The 14243-nt window shown below is 42.0% G+C and overlaps 1 protein-coding gene across 2 annotated transcripts in view; it reads left to right on the forward strand.

Annotated features, from left to right (window-relative positions):
* The window catches only part of LOC140205816 (very long chain fatty acid elongase 1-like), a 99144-nt gene that overhangs the window by 32286 nt on the left and 52615 nt on the right, over positions 1 to 14243 (forward strand). The window contains exon 2 of one of the 2 annotated variants that reach the window (XM_072273535.1): positions 5467 to 5539. The exons of the other annotated variant lie outside the window; for it this stretch is intronic. The gene's annotated coding sequence lies outside the window, so the exon portion shown is untranslated. The remainder of the gene's footprint in view (positions 1 to 5466; positions 5540 to 14243) is intronic. 2 annotated transcript variants of the gene reach the window in all.

Consider the following 14243-nt stretch of genomic DNA (forward strand, 5'->3'; position numbering starts at 1 on the left):
CACTCACTTCTTGTGTGATGAATATCTTAATTAAATTTTCACAAGGTACATTCTGCACACTAATTGTCAATATGTCTGCTTGTGATGATCCTGGGGTTCTTCTGCAAAGCTCCTGGTTTTGTAGCCAATTAATAAATAGCTTTCATTAGGAAGCTGCAGTCAAAAGCACTGTTCTTATTTGACTGACATTCTGATGTCAGCCTGCATACGGTTACGTTGGCTACAGTGACTTGAGTTCAGTCCTAACCTCCATGCTGGCTGTGTGGAGTTTGTTCATTCACCTCAAACTGTTTGTTCTTCCAGTATGGTGGTTTCATCCTGCATGCTAAAGACGTGGGTTGGTAGGTTATTATCATCATTAGGTTCTCCCTAGTGTGTGGGTGAGTGGTAGAATATGAGGGGAGAATAAAGATGCTAACTGTCGGCTCAGTGGGCTGAAGGGGCTTTTCTGTGTCACATGCCTCTATGATTAGGGTGAAAGGTGAACCTTTTGAGGGGGACCTACTTCACTCAAGTAGTGTGAGTGTGGAACAAACTGCCAGTGGAAGTGGTAGATATGGGTTCAGTTGTGATGGTTAAGAGAAGTTTGGATAGGTACTTGGATGTGAGAGGTGTAAAGGGCTATGGTCCAGGTGCAGGTAAATGGGAACAACAGAAACCAGGATGGCATGGACTAGATGGGCAGAAGGGCCTGTTACTGTGCTGTAGTAGTTTGACTGCTAAGACACTATCTTTTGCATGGAATCTTGTTGGGAAGCTTCTTTCAATTTCCTTGCCTTTTATCTCTTTGGCAACACGGGTGGAACAAGTTCCACTTGTTGGTGGGGTATTGCTAGATAAAACTTGTTATAATGACCAAGCCTACTGTTCACATGGAAAGTCTGACCCAGTCGCCATAGGTGTGGTGTATTTTAAAATGTTCTTATTGATAAATTGATATTTGCAATCATCTTGGCTTGTAGGCTACTTGCTTTAAAGGTAGTGTTTTTTTTAAGTTGACTTTCTTCCTCCCCATACTGCTACAGTTGTAGAAATGTGTTTTATGTATGAATAATTGGCTTCAGGCTGTTTTTTTTTGCCTGTACTGTACAAGAGTCTTGCAGTTCCGATCAGTGACTCAGAAGTGACTAGCGCATGTGCAAGGGGGGCTCATGCCATTTACAGATTTAATATAATCCAGTATTTGGATTCCAGTTCACTTCATAGAAGGGAACGTTCTGAAACTATTAAGGTTCTACTCTTTGAGTGTCATCCCACTCCCCATACCCCTCACTCAAAGCCAACCAATAGCATAAACGACAGGGAGAAAGAGAGCACAATGTCACTTTTGGGGATTTATGGCTTGTAAAGATTGGTATTGAGATTAGGAATTTATCGGTCATGGAATGACCTTCAGCACAGTACACAGGAGCTCCAGCACAGAGCTATTTCAGTTGTAAAATACTTGAATTACACCTATTGTTACTCATGTGTGATTGTCATCTGAGATATTATCATAATCAATATTACAATTAAAAGCTTTCCAAATACTTAGTGGAGATGTTTAACTCAAGGGTATAAATATTACACTTGTTTAAAGCCTTGCAGCGATATTCAAAGTTCAAAGTAAATGTATTAACAAAGTACACTTATGTCACCTTATAGAACCCTGAGATTAATTTTCTTGCAGGCATACACAATAAATCCATAGTAGAATCAATGAAAGGCTACACCAACTTGGGCATTCAACCAGCATGCAAAAGACAGCAAACTGCAAATACAAAAAGAAAGAAATAATAAATAAGCAATAAATATCAAGAAAATGAAATGAACAGTCCTTGAAAGTGAGTCCATAGGTTGTGGAAACATTTCAATGATGGGGCACGTGAAGTTGAGTCTAGTTATCTCCTTTGGTTCAAGAGCTTGATGATTGAGGGGTAATAACTGTTCCTCAACCTGGTGGTGTGTGTTCAAAGGCTTCTGTACCACTTTCCTGATGGCAGCAGTGAGAAGACAGCGTGATCTGGACGGTGGGAATCCCTGATGATGGATGCTGCTTTCCTGTGACAATGCTAGTAACAATCTGCTCCTGTTGCTAGTAACAATTCTATGGCTGTTGTGTCCACCAGAACTACCCTGTTGTATCCGTCCTCTTCAAGCTCCAGAGATAAAATAGGTTGTGCAAAAGGCCATCTGTTAATTGATCATTCGTGGTTCTCTCCTGTCTTGGAACAAGCTCTTGATAAATGACCTATTGTTGAAACGTTTTTCGTATCGGTCAAACTTGTTTGTTTGGATCAGTAGTCATTGTTTTGTATAATAGCTGTGTGTGTGATGGGTGATGGGACTGCTCGTCTGATCTCGCTCTTCATTTGTATGGATGGCTAGAGGAGGTTAGAGCAATATATGCAGGGCCATGCAAATAATCGTTGGGCCTGAAACTCGAGAGGTAAAAGGCTGGGAAGAGGAGCATTGCAGAGGTTGACTGGTAACTAATGGATGGAATGAGAGTACTGTTAACAAAAGTGTGCTCAACAACAAGGGAGAGGAGATTATCACGAGGTGAAAAGGGAACATTTTGGCTGCTAACTAGATAGTCTTTGCCTTATGGAAATGGTGGATATGGGGCATTATCAGAACACAGTGGTTAAGAAGATGATCAGCTGGGTGGGTGGGGGGGAGGTGAAGAGAAGTTTCTCATTTCAGGAACATCCCGTGACTAGAGGTCGGCAGGCTTAACTGTCCTGCCACATTCACCGGTGGCTGAATAACTAAGCCAGCTGTACATCATCTGTCCTTAAACCTGCATCTTCTGTCATCACCAGTTGCTGGATACCTTGGATGTGATGAAATATTATTTTAAGTTGTCTTCTGACTTGTACTCATAACCATTGAATCTAAACTGGCCCTCGGAGCAATTCTATCAATCCTAGCTCCACTCACTCCCCCATTTCTCTGTAACTATTCTCTCTCAGTACCCATTCTCTCTTGTCACCAAACAATATTGACGTAATTTGCAATAACCAATAAACATGAAGAAGAAAGCCCTTAACTCCAAGTGGAGTCATGACGGTGTTTTTTTTAGCAGGCTTTCTTATTTTTACGAGGCCAAGTTGCTAGCTCAACGCTCAACCCAGCACAGATGGAAAGTGTGCAAGGGAGCCGGCTGGATTCGAACTCGGGAGCCAGCGCTCTGAAATCCAGCGCTGATGCCACTACGCCACCAGCCGGCTTATCAATAAACATACTAATCTGTATATCTTTGGGATGTGAGGGGAAACTGGAAGATCTGGGAGAAGGCCATGGATTCATAGTGAGAATTCATAAACTCAACATGTGGGTTTAAGAGTGAATCTTGTTTATTTAGGACCATTATAGGACATTTATCAAGAAGGACAATGAGGAACTAGGGTGAGAACACATGGGGGAAATAAACAGTTAGAGATGAAGGAAGAGGGTAACCAAGGCGAGGTTGCTGTCTGGAGTGTGAGTTTAAAAAAATGTAGGCATGTGGACACAGGTAATACATGCAGAAAAGAGAAAGATTAGGACAGCTACCTTGGTTATGAACTGAAGGTGAGAATGAGCATTGAATCCAAAGTTAAGGGTCCTATCATCAGAAGGTTGAATGATTTAAGTTCATTTGAAACTTCTGCTTGGAAAGTTTGACTTTGAAATCTTTGTGAATTAACTCTGGTGAGCTGATCCTTTGAAAGAATTATTTAAAAGGCTGAGATCGAAAGAATCCACTTGATCCTCCATTAGTATAAAAAAAACTACTTAGTTTACTGCTAAACAAGAGATTCTGCAAATCCAGAGCAACACATATGAAATGCTGGAGGAACTCCACAGGTCAGGTAGCATCTATGGAAGATGAACAGTCAATGTTTCAGCCAAGACCCTTCATCAGGACTTGGAAGGAAAGGGGAAGACGCCAGAAAAAAAAAAAACAAGGTGGAGGGAGGGGAAGCAGGTCAAGCTGGAAGGTGATGGTGAAGCTAGGTGGGTGAGGGAGGATGTGGGGTGAAGGAAAAAGTTAGGAGGTGATTGGAAAAGGTAAAGGGCTGGAGAAGAAAGAATCTGATAGAGACGGGAGTGGACCATTGGTGGGGGAGGAGAGGCACTAAGAGGAGGTGATAGTCAGATGAAGAGAAGGCGGCGGCTTGAGTGGGGAATTGAAGGTGGGAGAGGGAATAATTACCAGTAGCTGGAGAAATCGATATTCATACCATCAGGATGGAGGCTACTCATAGAATTTGAGGTGTTGCTCCACTAACCTGAGAGTGGCCTCATCATGGCCGTAGAGGAGGTCATGGACCAACATGTCGGAATGGTAATCGAGATTGGAATTAAAATGGTTGGCCATTGGGAAATCCTGCCTTTTGTGGATGGAACACAAGTGCTGCTACTACCTGTTGTTCAGTCCATGGTCTTGTAGGTTAGAATCCTTCAATTATTAATCAAGGTACTTATATAAATATTTAATCGAGAAGTTGTTTTGAAACTAATGTAGTAAAATAGACAGCTTTAATGTAAGCAACAGACACACAAAATGTTGGAGGAACTCAGCAGGCCAGGCAACATCTATGGAAGAGTATAGTCAACGTTTCGGGTCAAGACCCTTGTCTCGTCATGAAACGTTGACTATACTCTTTTCTCTAGATGCTGCGTTCCTCCAGCATTTTGTGTGTGTTGCTTGGATTTCCAGCATCTGCAGATTTTTTTGTGTTTGTGATTAGGCTTTAATGTAATTTCCCTTTCTCAATCAGAAAGAACTTGAGATGCAATATTATACCAGTTTCATTGCTCTGGAATTGGTCCTAGTCAGACTACTATGTTTCCAAAGGTTTTGGCATAGGTGAAGGTAATGAACCCTGGCTTCATTCTGGGCCTCCTTCTCTGGGGAAGGACAGTATCAAGCAGGAAGCTTAGTTGTGTATTTTGTATGCTTGTTTGGATGCAACTTTCAGATTCAGCAGAGGAATGTTGGGGTGGGGGGATGGGAACAGCTGGAAGTAGTTCAGGGTTACCTCTGCCAGCAATGGAGTTGCATCTATTTATAGTGCTGCTGTTGCATGCAACAGGGCGGTAATGTGAAAAGGGCAGTTAGCCAGCTGTGTCAGAGGCTGATGACTGCCTGCGTGCTGATCAGATGAGTGAGAGGTCTCCGCAGAGACGATTCACAAGTTTAACCTATCTGACTTGAGCGAGTAGGGGTGGCCTGGCCCTGTTGGCGTGGCAGGGGTTAATTGCAATTCGTTGACTGGGAGGGGAGGGAATTCAAAAGGATGAATTGTTTGTTTATGCGAAAAGTGGATTTGTCCAGAGCAATGTGGGGCGGGACCTCCACTGTGAGCTGGGGCTGTTTGTTTAAGAAATTTGCCACTGAATGGATGATTCATACAGGGGTGGGGCCTTGGCACTGTGCTGTACCAGGCTCTCTAATTTTTTTTCCCTTTTTATCCCCTCCCCCTCCAACACTTGCAGCTTCTTGGCAGGTGGCTACGGGCACCACAGGGTCAGTTAGTGCATCAAAGCACCAGAGGACTTCTGAAATCAGGTGAGCACTCTCCTCCCTCTGACTTTCAGGAACTAATTGACGGCGAAGCTGTGGTGGGGAATAGGGAAACTCTGCCGGCTTCAGTGTACAGGCGAGAAAGTCTGTTGCTCGGGAGAGAGGATAAAAAAACAAGAACAGCCTGCAATGGAGCAGCGTCGCAGTGGAGGGAGCAGTTTAAGTTTTCCCAAGTAGGTGATTATCGCTACAATGATCCTGCAGTCCATTGTAACATTCCAGAGTCGGGATTGTTTGCTTCCCCATTTTCAAAAGATTATGTTTGGCAATATTTGTGGTGAAGGCTCGGTTGGCTGAGATTTTAACGGCAAAGTTGTTCGGAGTCGTAAACTTGTGGCTTCGGTGAGAAGCCTAGTGGACTATTTCATTATGTGGATACTGTTATCTTCAACTTCAGTTATATATCAGATTCTTTTGTTCCCTTATAGAGATGGTTGATAGCTGTCTTGACCTTATCGAACACTTTTTGACTTCGGGAAGTTCCACATTTTTTTCCCCAGGCCATTGGGTACTTTGACTAGCAAATGTTGTAGCAAGCTGGCCAAGCAGCAGTGTAATGATCAGCAGTTAATGTGCTTCAGTTGAAGCTGATTGTTGATTAGGATGTGTGGGGAAGACCATAAGATATGGGAGAAGAATTAGGCCGTTTGGCCCATTGATTCTGCTCTTCCATTCGATCATGGCTGAATTATTATCCCTCTCAACCCTATTTTCCTGTCTTCTCATTGTAACCTTTGTCACCCTTACTAATCCGAAGCCCAGCAACCTCCGCTTTAAATATACCCAAAGACTTGGCCTCCACAGCCATTTGAGACAATGAATTCCATAGATCCACCACCCTCAGGCTATAGAAATTCCTCCTCATCTCTGTTCTACAGGGATGTCCTTGTATTCTGAGGCTCTGCACTTTGCTCCTAGACTCTCCCTCGGGGAAGGGGGAAAAGTCTTGCTCTTGTGAAGTGTTTTCCTGGAGTCTACTCATCCCAGCTGACAGGGCAGAAAGATCTTTTTGAAAGTCAGCAACCTTCCAGCAGTTCACCTACTTCTCTTTGGTGTCACACATCAAAGTTGCTGGTGAATGCAGCAGGCCAGGCAGCATCTCTAGGAAGAGGTGCAGTTGACGTTTCAGGCCGAGACCCTTCGTCAGGACTTCTCTTTGGTGTCAGCCTGGTTGCAACCTCTGGCCATGGGGGATCGAACCTACCTTGTTGAATGTACAATCACCATCCTCCCTTTCATCCATTGGTAGTTCAATGAATGGCTACACATGGAACTTTGTATAGTAAGGTGATGTAACAGTCTATTTAGGGAAATATTGTGCTCTACTTAACTCTACCCATGTATACAAACAGAAAGCGGGTTGCTTAAAGAATACCTAGGTTAGGTAGTTGTAGTTGGGAGAGTACACCTGCCTGTGCTCGGGTTCATTCTGGTAGAGTGAGTGTAAGGTGTGACTGATCACACCAAACCTGTTTATCTACATTTTGGACATACCTTGCACGTTGAGGTGTGTCAGACTGGCCTCTAGTGACAGAGTGACAGGTTGACAGTTGAGTCAGCCTAACCTAGGCCCAAGTTGCTAGATGATGCCGGAGAGGTTTGTGTTCATCTCGTACACTGTGTTTCTATAACCGGTGTGTTGTCAGAACTGTTCCACGTAAACTCCGTTCTATGTCACAGGCTGTTTATGGTTTGATTGGTGACCAAGCAGGTGTGCGTGGTTACGTCTGACAGATATGGCTGCGAGAGGGCTGGGCTGCCTTTGTAATTCTACCGTGTGGCCTACTTTAAATCATTGTCTGACTCCTTGTTGACTTAAAGTAGGCATGCATAGAAAAACTGCCTGCAATTTGACTCTTCAGGCTTCAGGGGATATTGATGCAAGAAAAGGTCTTATAACTGCTGTGTTCAGGATCTGCTGGAACAATTTGTGGGGTTTCTCTCTTGGAAAAACTAGTACTAGGGTAATGGTTTCTCCACAATTGTACTTGATGTACCTGTTTGATCTGCCACTTCAGACAGGTGTGACCACTATTTCCCATTCTCACTCGGGGTGGTGGAAAGTGAAGGTACATGGTTTGATTTGTTCTGAATAAACAGTTTGTAGTTGCTTTACTTCACCTTCAAACTATTTCTGTAATGAGCTACCTGTGGTAGGCTGCTTCCTGGTGAAAACGTTTTAACCACAAATGCCTCCCTGGGAATCACTGCTGGAAATGTTTGTGCTCTGTTGTCACTACCATTTCTTTTGTATCGTGCTTTGAAATGTCACATGGCTTCCTGATTCCAGTAAGATTTGAAAGATAAGTGGATCCAATGTGCCCTGGATGCTCCCCAAAGGAGGGAGTAGCGATTGTTCTATTGATCTTATGTTACGTCAGTGGTATGTTATGAGGCCCGTTCAGTTGCACTTGATCTCAGCGTGGTCTAACACTGGCTGGTTTATCTTGGAGCAGGTGTAGTACAGCAACAGCAGGGAACGATGGACAATTTTCATTCTCCCCCCCCCCCCCACCCAGATAAATCGGGATAAGGGGAATGCAGTAGGCTAAGGGAATCAGACTCTCCATTGGTTAGATCAGTATAGTTGGAAGAATCTTTGTGGTTATGTATGACATGAGATTGGAAAAAGATATCAGGAATGCTTTGAGTGTCTTCTGGATTCCATTTGTTCCAGCATGAAATGCGGTACATTTCTCTTGTAGTTTAGAAAAGCCAACATTAACTGCTTGGCAGGAGTCGAGCTGCCTTGCATCCAAAGGCATGTGCATGAGGTGCTAAGGTTTTCTTAAAACCATCTCTTTGTGGCTGAAGAACTTTAAGCTTTGGACAGAAAGGAAGCAGAAGTTACTTGAGTCCTTCTAATAACTAGGCTTAAAAATTTTCTGACTGTAAGGTTCGCCTGCAGACTTTAAAGTCATTTGGATAAGTACATGGATAGATAGGAGTTTAGAAGGAAGTGGGCAAGTGGGACTAGCTTGGTGGGACCATGGTTAGCATGGATGAGTTGGGCTGAAGGGCTGGTCCATGCTGTTTTACACTGACATGTGTATTTGCTTGCTAATTTGTGGAAAATATCTCCCAAGCAGATGAGAGCAGGATGTGATGGTTGTGGATTGACTAAATCACCAGCACGGAGCTTTGGAATTTAAATTTGCTTAATAACTCAGGCATTGCTGATGAAAATTTGGTTTTGCAACAAGCTTTCAAAATTCAAAGTATATTATCAAAGTACATGTATATCACCATACATTACTTTTTGAGTTTCATTTTCTTACAGGCATTCATAGTAGAACAGAAAAAAAATTGTAGCATCAATGAAAAGCTACACACAAGCTAACAATCAATGTGCGGAATAAGATAAACTGAGCAAATACAAAAAAGTACACCAAAAAACACCAAGAACATGATTTGTGGAGTCTTTGAACTGATTCCACAATCTAAGACTCATTTTCAGAGTTGAGGTGAGTGAAGTTACCCACGCCAGTTCAGGAGCCTGATGGTTGAAGGGTAATAACTGTTCCTGAACCTGGTGGTGTGGGACCCAAGGCTCCTGTACCTCCTTCCTGATAGCAGAAGGTAGCATGGCCTAAATGGTAAGGGGTCCTTGATGGAATCCTTCAAGGCTGGAAATCTGCCGCCTAAACCTGGTTTGGTTTGTGTATGTCTCTGGACTCACTGCGGTTGACTCTTAAATATCCGGTGAAATGGCCAGTGTCACTCTGTTCAGGCTACTGTGGTTGGACTGTAAGTGCTACTGGCGTGATAGATTTCCAGTAATTAATGAGTATGAGAAAGGGTAGAGGGAATGAACAAATGGGGAGGTGGGAGTGCAGGGCTGTAAGGGTATATGTAACATCATCACAGCTGCACAGTGGAAGACAGGAGAAGATCTGAAATTATACAGGAAGGCTGTGAAATGCATAACTGAAAAAAGGTTAGTGTAGTGTTATGGTAGTTCAATTCTGCCGCTGTCTGTCAGGAGTTTCTACATTCTCCCTGTGTCCACTTGGGCTTCATTCAGGTGCTTTGGTCTTGTCCTCATCCCATAATCGAAAGACTAGCAGGTTAATTGGTCACGTGGGTGTAATTGGACAACACGAGCTCATTGGGCTGGAAGGGCCTGTTACTGTGCTTTATCTCTAAATAAATAAAATAAAAACTTAAGCACTATTTGGAATATTGAAGAAGGTAGACAGGAATGGTATAGAGGCTTCATTTAATATGAGGTGAATATTCATTCAGTGTTGCAGATTGTAGTTTCTTAAAATTAAGTGAGTTCCTATCACTTTCAAGTACTGGAATTATTTTTTGGAGTAAACATGTCTTCTTGTAAGATCATTTATTGTACCTGTGCCGTTTTGGTGGTAGTCGCCTCTGTACCAATTGCAGCTGCATAGCCTGAGTGAGGACACCTTTCCAACATCCTTCTGCTACTGTTGCTGCCACTGGAGCTTGGCACTTACTGCAGTTATATCACTTCGGAAGGATGTCACATTGAGGCTTTATAAACCACTGGTGAGGCCTCACTTGGAGTATTGAGAGCAGCTTTGAGCCCTTTATCTTGGAAAGGATGTGCTGAAACTGGAGAGAGTTCAAAAGAGGTTCATGAAAATGATTCCAGGATTGAAAGGCTTGTCATATGAAGAGCGTTTGATGGCTTCAGGCATGTATTCACTAGATTTCAGAAAAATGAGGGGTGACCTATCGATTGGTGAAAGGCTTTAATAGAGTGGATGTGGAGAGAATGTTTCCTGTGGTGGGAGAGTCTAAGACCAGCCTTAGAATAGAGGGCGTCCATTTAGAATGGAGATGAGGAGAAATTTCTTTAGCCAGAGAGTGGTGAATCTGTGGAATTCTTTGCCACAGGCAGCTGTGGAGGTCCTGTCTTTATGTATATTTAAGGCAGAGGTTGATAGATTCTTGATTGGTCAGGGCACAAAGGAATACGGGGAGAAGGCAGGAAATTAGGGCTGAGACGAAAATTGGATCAGCCATGATGAAATGGTGCCATAGACTCAATGGACCAAATGGCCTAATTCTGCTCCTATATCTAATAGGCTTATGGAAGTTTGCTGTTAAGGGCAAGTCCAATCTTCTTGTTTTGCCTAGCTTTGAATCAGGGAATTTTCTTTCAAAATGTATTCATTTTAATCAATTTTCAATAACTATTTCTTGACATAAAATCATTTTGTCATTACCCTGGTGGACAACAATTAGTTTCATGGAGAGGGATTGAATTCATTGCCATCTTTTGTCCTAGTTTTTATCTATAAATTGAGAGTACCTTTGAAGGCTGATAAGTAATTAAAACTATCTGTAGTTGCAACCAATTTTGTGGGGAATTCCACTTCACAGCATTCTTCTTAACTAACACAAGAATGGAAATTTCTTCTGTATGCAGTACACACCAGAAGCTTCAGCAAGGTTCGTTTATTATCAAAGAATGTATGAATTATACAACCTTGAGACTTGCTCACAGGTAGCCACAAAGCAAGAAACCCAAAAGATCCCAGTTAAGGAAAAAAAACAATAAAAATAGAAGACTAACACTCAATGCACAAAAGGGGGGGGGGGGGAACCACAAGCCATGCAAACTATTGAACTGAGCTGCGGCATTCTGAACCAAAAGGGAATCATTTATCCCTTTTGTACTAGCTAGTTAATTCTATATCGAATGTTGAGCATAGACCAGGCCTACATGTATGAAACTGACTAATTTTATTTCCTTTTCATTCTGCAGTACAGAAAGCACCAGTAAAATGTAACTTTGAATCAACTGGCCTTAATTTTTATTTATTATGGAGTTGAATATTTTCATTCCATCCACTTCCCTGATGAGTGATGAACTCTTTCGGCCTTTTGATCTTCCCACATTAAAGGTGCTTAAAAATGTTCTATAAAAAAATAAAACCGATAATCAAATGCTTTACTATTTAATTTAAAATTCCTGTTTGGTTTTTAATTTAATGTGCAAGAACCATGCAAATGATGAGTTGACAATTTAATTCTGTGTGATGCATGGGAAATGTACATATTTACTGGTCGTTTCTTAACTGAGGGAACACACATCAAAGTTGCTGGTGAATGCAGCAGGCCAGGCAGCATCTCTAGGAAGAGGTACAGTCAACGTTTCGGGCCAAGACCCTTTGTCAGGACTAACTGAGAGAAGAGCTAGTAAGAGATTAGACTGAGGGGTTCATTTTTGAAGTTAAATTCTAGTACTTTTTTTTTCTTCTGATACTAGTAGAATTTAAGAGTTTTGGCAAGTGTGGTGGAAGGTATAGCAGTGTCTCTACTTTCTTAGAATCTTGTGTAGGTTCGGCACATCATCTAAAACTTTGTCAAACTTCTGTAGACACGCAGTAGAGAGTGTACTGACTGGTTGCCTCATGAGCTGGTATGAGAATGCCAATGCACTTGAATGGAAAAACCTACAAAATGTATTGGGGGTACAGCTCAGTCTGTCATAGGTAAAGCCCAGCCCACCATTGAGCACATTTACAAGGAGTGCTGTTGCAGGAAAGCGTCATCCATCAGCAAGAACCTCCATCGTCTAAGGTCATGCTCGCTTCTCGCTGCTGACATCGGGAAGGGGGTACAGCAGCCTCGAGTACCACTTCACCAGATTCAAGAACATTTAGTACCCATAAGCTCTTGTACCAGAGGGGATAACTTCACTCTCTCCAACACTGAGAAAACTCTCTCTTATGGACTCTACAACTCCTGTTCTCAATATTTGTTTATTTATTGTTATTACTCTTTGTATTTGCACTGTTTTTTTTTACACATTAGCTGCTCGTCCATCTTTGTCGTGTGGTTTTCCATTCATTCTATTGTTTCTTTTTATGTTCTGTGAATGCCTGTAAGAGAATGAAACTCGGGATAATAAATGGTGACATATGTACTTTGTTAATACATTTTTTTTGAACTTTGAAGTAAAGGTAGCAATTAGTTGCAATCTGGACTTGTATTTGTCCTGACAAAGGGTCTCGGCCTGAAACGTCGACTGCACCTCTTCCTAGAGATGCTGCCTGGCCTGCTGCGTTAACCAGCAACTTTTATGTGTGTTATTTGTTCCCTTCACATTGTTTGAATTTTATTAGTCAGCAGACTGGATAAAGTAAACCCCTCTGTCTTCTCTTACACCAACCCGCTACTTTCCTGCTTCATATTTAAAGTAAACGTTTAAAATGCCTGATTTCTGTACTTTTCCACTGTTTTATACTCTGATTCATTTCTTCATAGGATAATTGAGAATTATAGGTTGAATAAGTTTTATTACTTGAGTGAGAAGGGCCCTCTTGACTGGTCTTCATTGTTATTGGCTGGTACTTCGAGTTTTCAACAAACTCTCCCTGGAAATTTTGTTTGTGATTTGGTGGTAAAAAATATATAAAATAGAATCCTTAGCTCTATATGTTTATTTTTGCTTTTCCGTGGCCCAAAGGAAGCGCTTTTTTTTTGCCCATGTTTGGAATCTGATGTCCATCCACCCCGACCTTGGGTTCTCTGTGTTTGCATTTGGAGAGACTAATGACAAAACAGAAGAAGCAGGTTCATTTCGAAATAACTGAAAAGGACCCTGTCTCTTCAGAAGACAGGCACAGGAAGATTCTACAATACAGCCCAGTCCCATCACAGGCAAAGCCCTCCCCACCAATGAGCACATTTACAAGAAGTGCTGCCACAAGAAAGCAGCATCCATCATCATGGACCCCCACCATCCAGGCTGTAAATCCCTTCTTGCTACTACCATCAGTCAGGAGTTATTAATCAGAGCACCACCAGGTTCAGTAAAGTTATCATTCTACCATCATCAGGCTCCTGAACTAGCATACTTAACTCAACTATCAACTGATTCCACAACCTAAGACTCAGTACTATTTGCTTATTTTTATTTGCAAAATTTGTCTTTGCTCATGGGTTGTTTGCCAGTCTTTGTTGATGTATCATCTTTCATAAATACACTTGTATTTCTTTAATTTCCTGTAAAGGCTGCAAGAAAATGAATTTAAATGGAGTATGTGGTAACATATGTATACTTTGATAATTTACTTTCACTTTGAAAATGAAATGATCTTTTGAGTCAGCTGATATGGCTGAGAGGATGTGAAATTTAAAAAAATTGCCTGTTGCTGTCAATTAATACATTAGTAGTCATTCCTGCCTGGACAAATATGACATGGGAAACTTGAATTTGTAATCGTGTCATTACTAGGTTTCAACAGCATATCCTAGCAATGGTTTACCAGTATTCTACAACTTCCTTTTCCAAGGTAAACCTTTCCCACACAAAGCTGTCTCCTTGGGTCCATGGTGTACACTGCCCCACTCTAGTAATTCTTATTTGGATCGTCTGGCGAGTAAGAATGTGAAGATTCATCTGCATTCAAGAGTTTGCTTTTAGTAAGAACTAGGAAGGTTTGTGAGTTGATGGTGAACTGTGAAAACTGGTCTGGTTCGACTGACGTGCCACATTATTGAAGAGTTGCTAACAACTTAACCCTTTTAAACTTTCAAGAGCCCTTCCTCTTGACTCACCAAATACTTCCTGTTTCCTCTCCTGATGCACAGGAATGGGTGGTTCTGTAAGATTTATCTCCCTGCTATCCTTTGATAAACTGATAATTGTTTCATACTCACTTAACATCTCTCTTGCATAACATTCGACATTGCAGAGAGAACT

Source organism: Mobula birostris, chromosome 12, assembly GCF_030028105.1.
Source record: "Mobula birostris isolate sMobBir1 chromosome 12, sMobBir1.hap1, whole genome shotgun sequence".
NCBI classification, from domain to species: Eukaryota; Metazoa; Chordata; class Chondrichthyes; order Myliobatiformes; family Myliobatidae; genus Mobula; species Mobula birostris.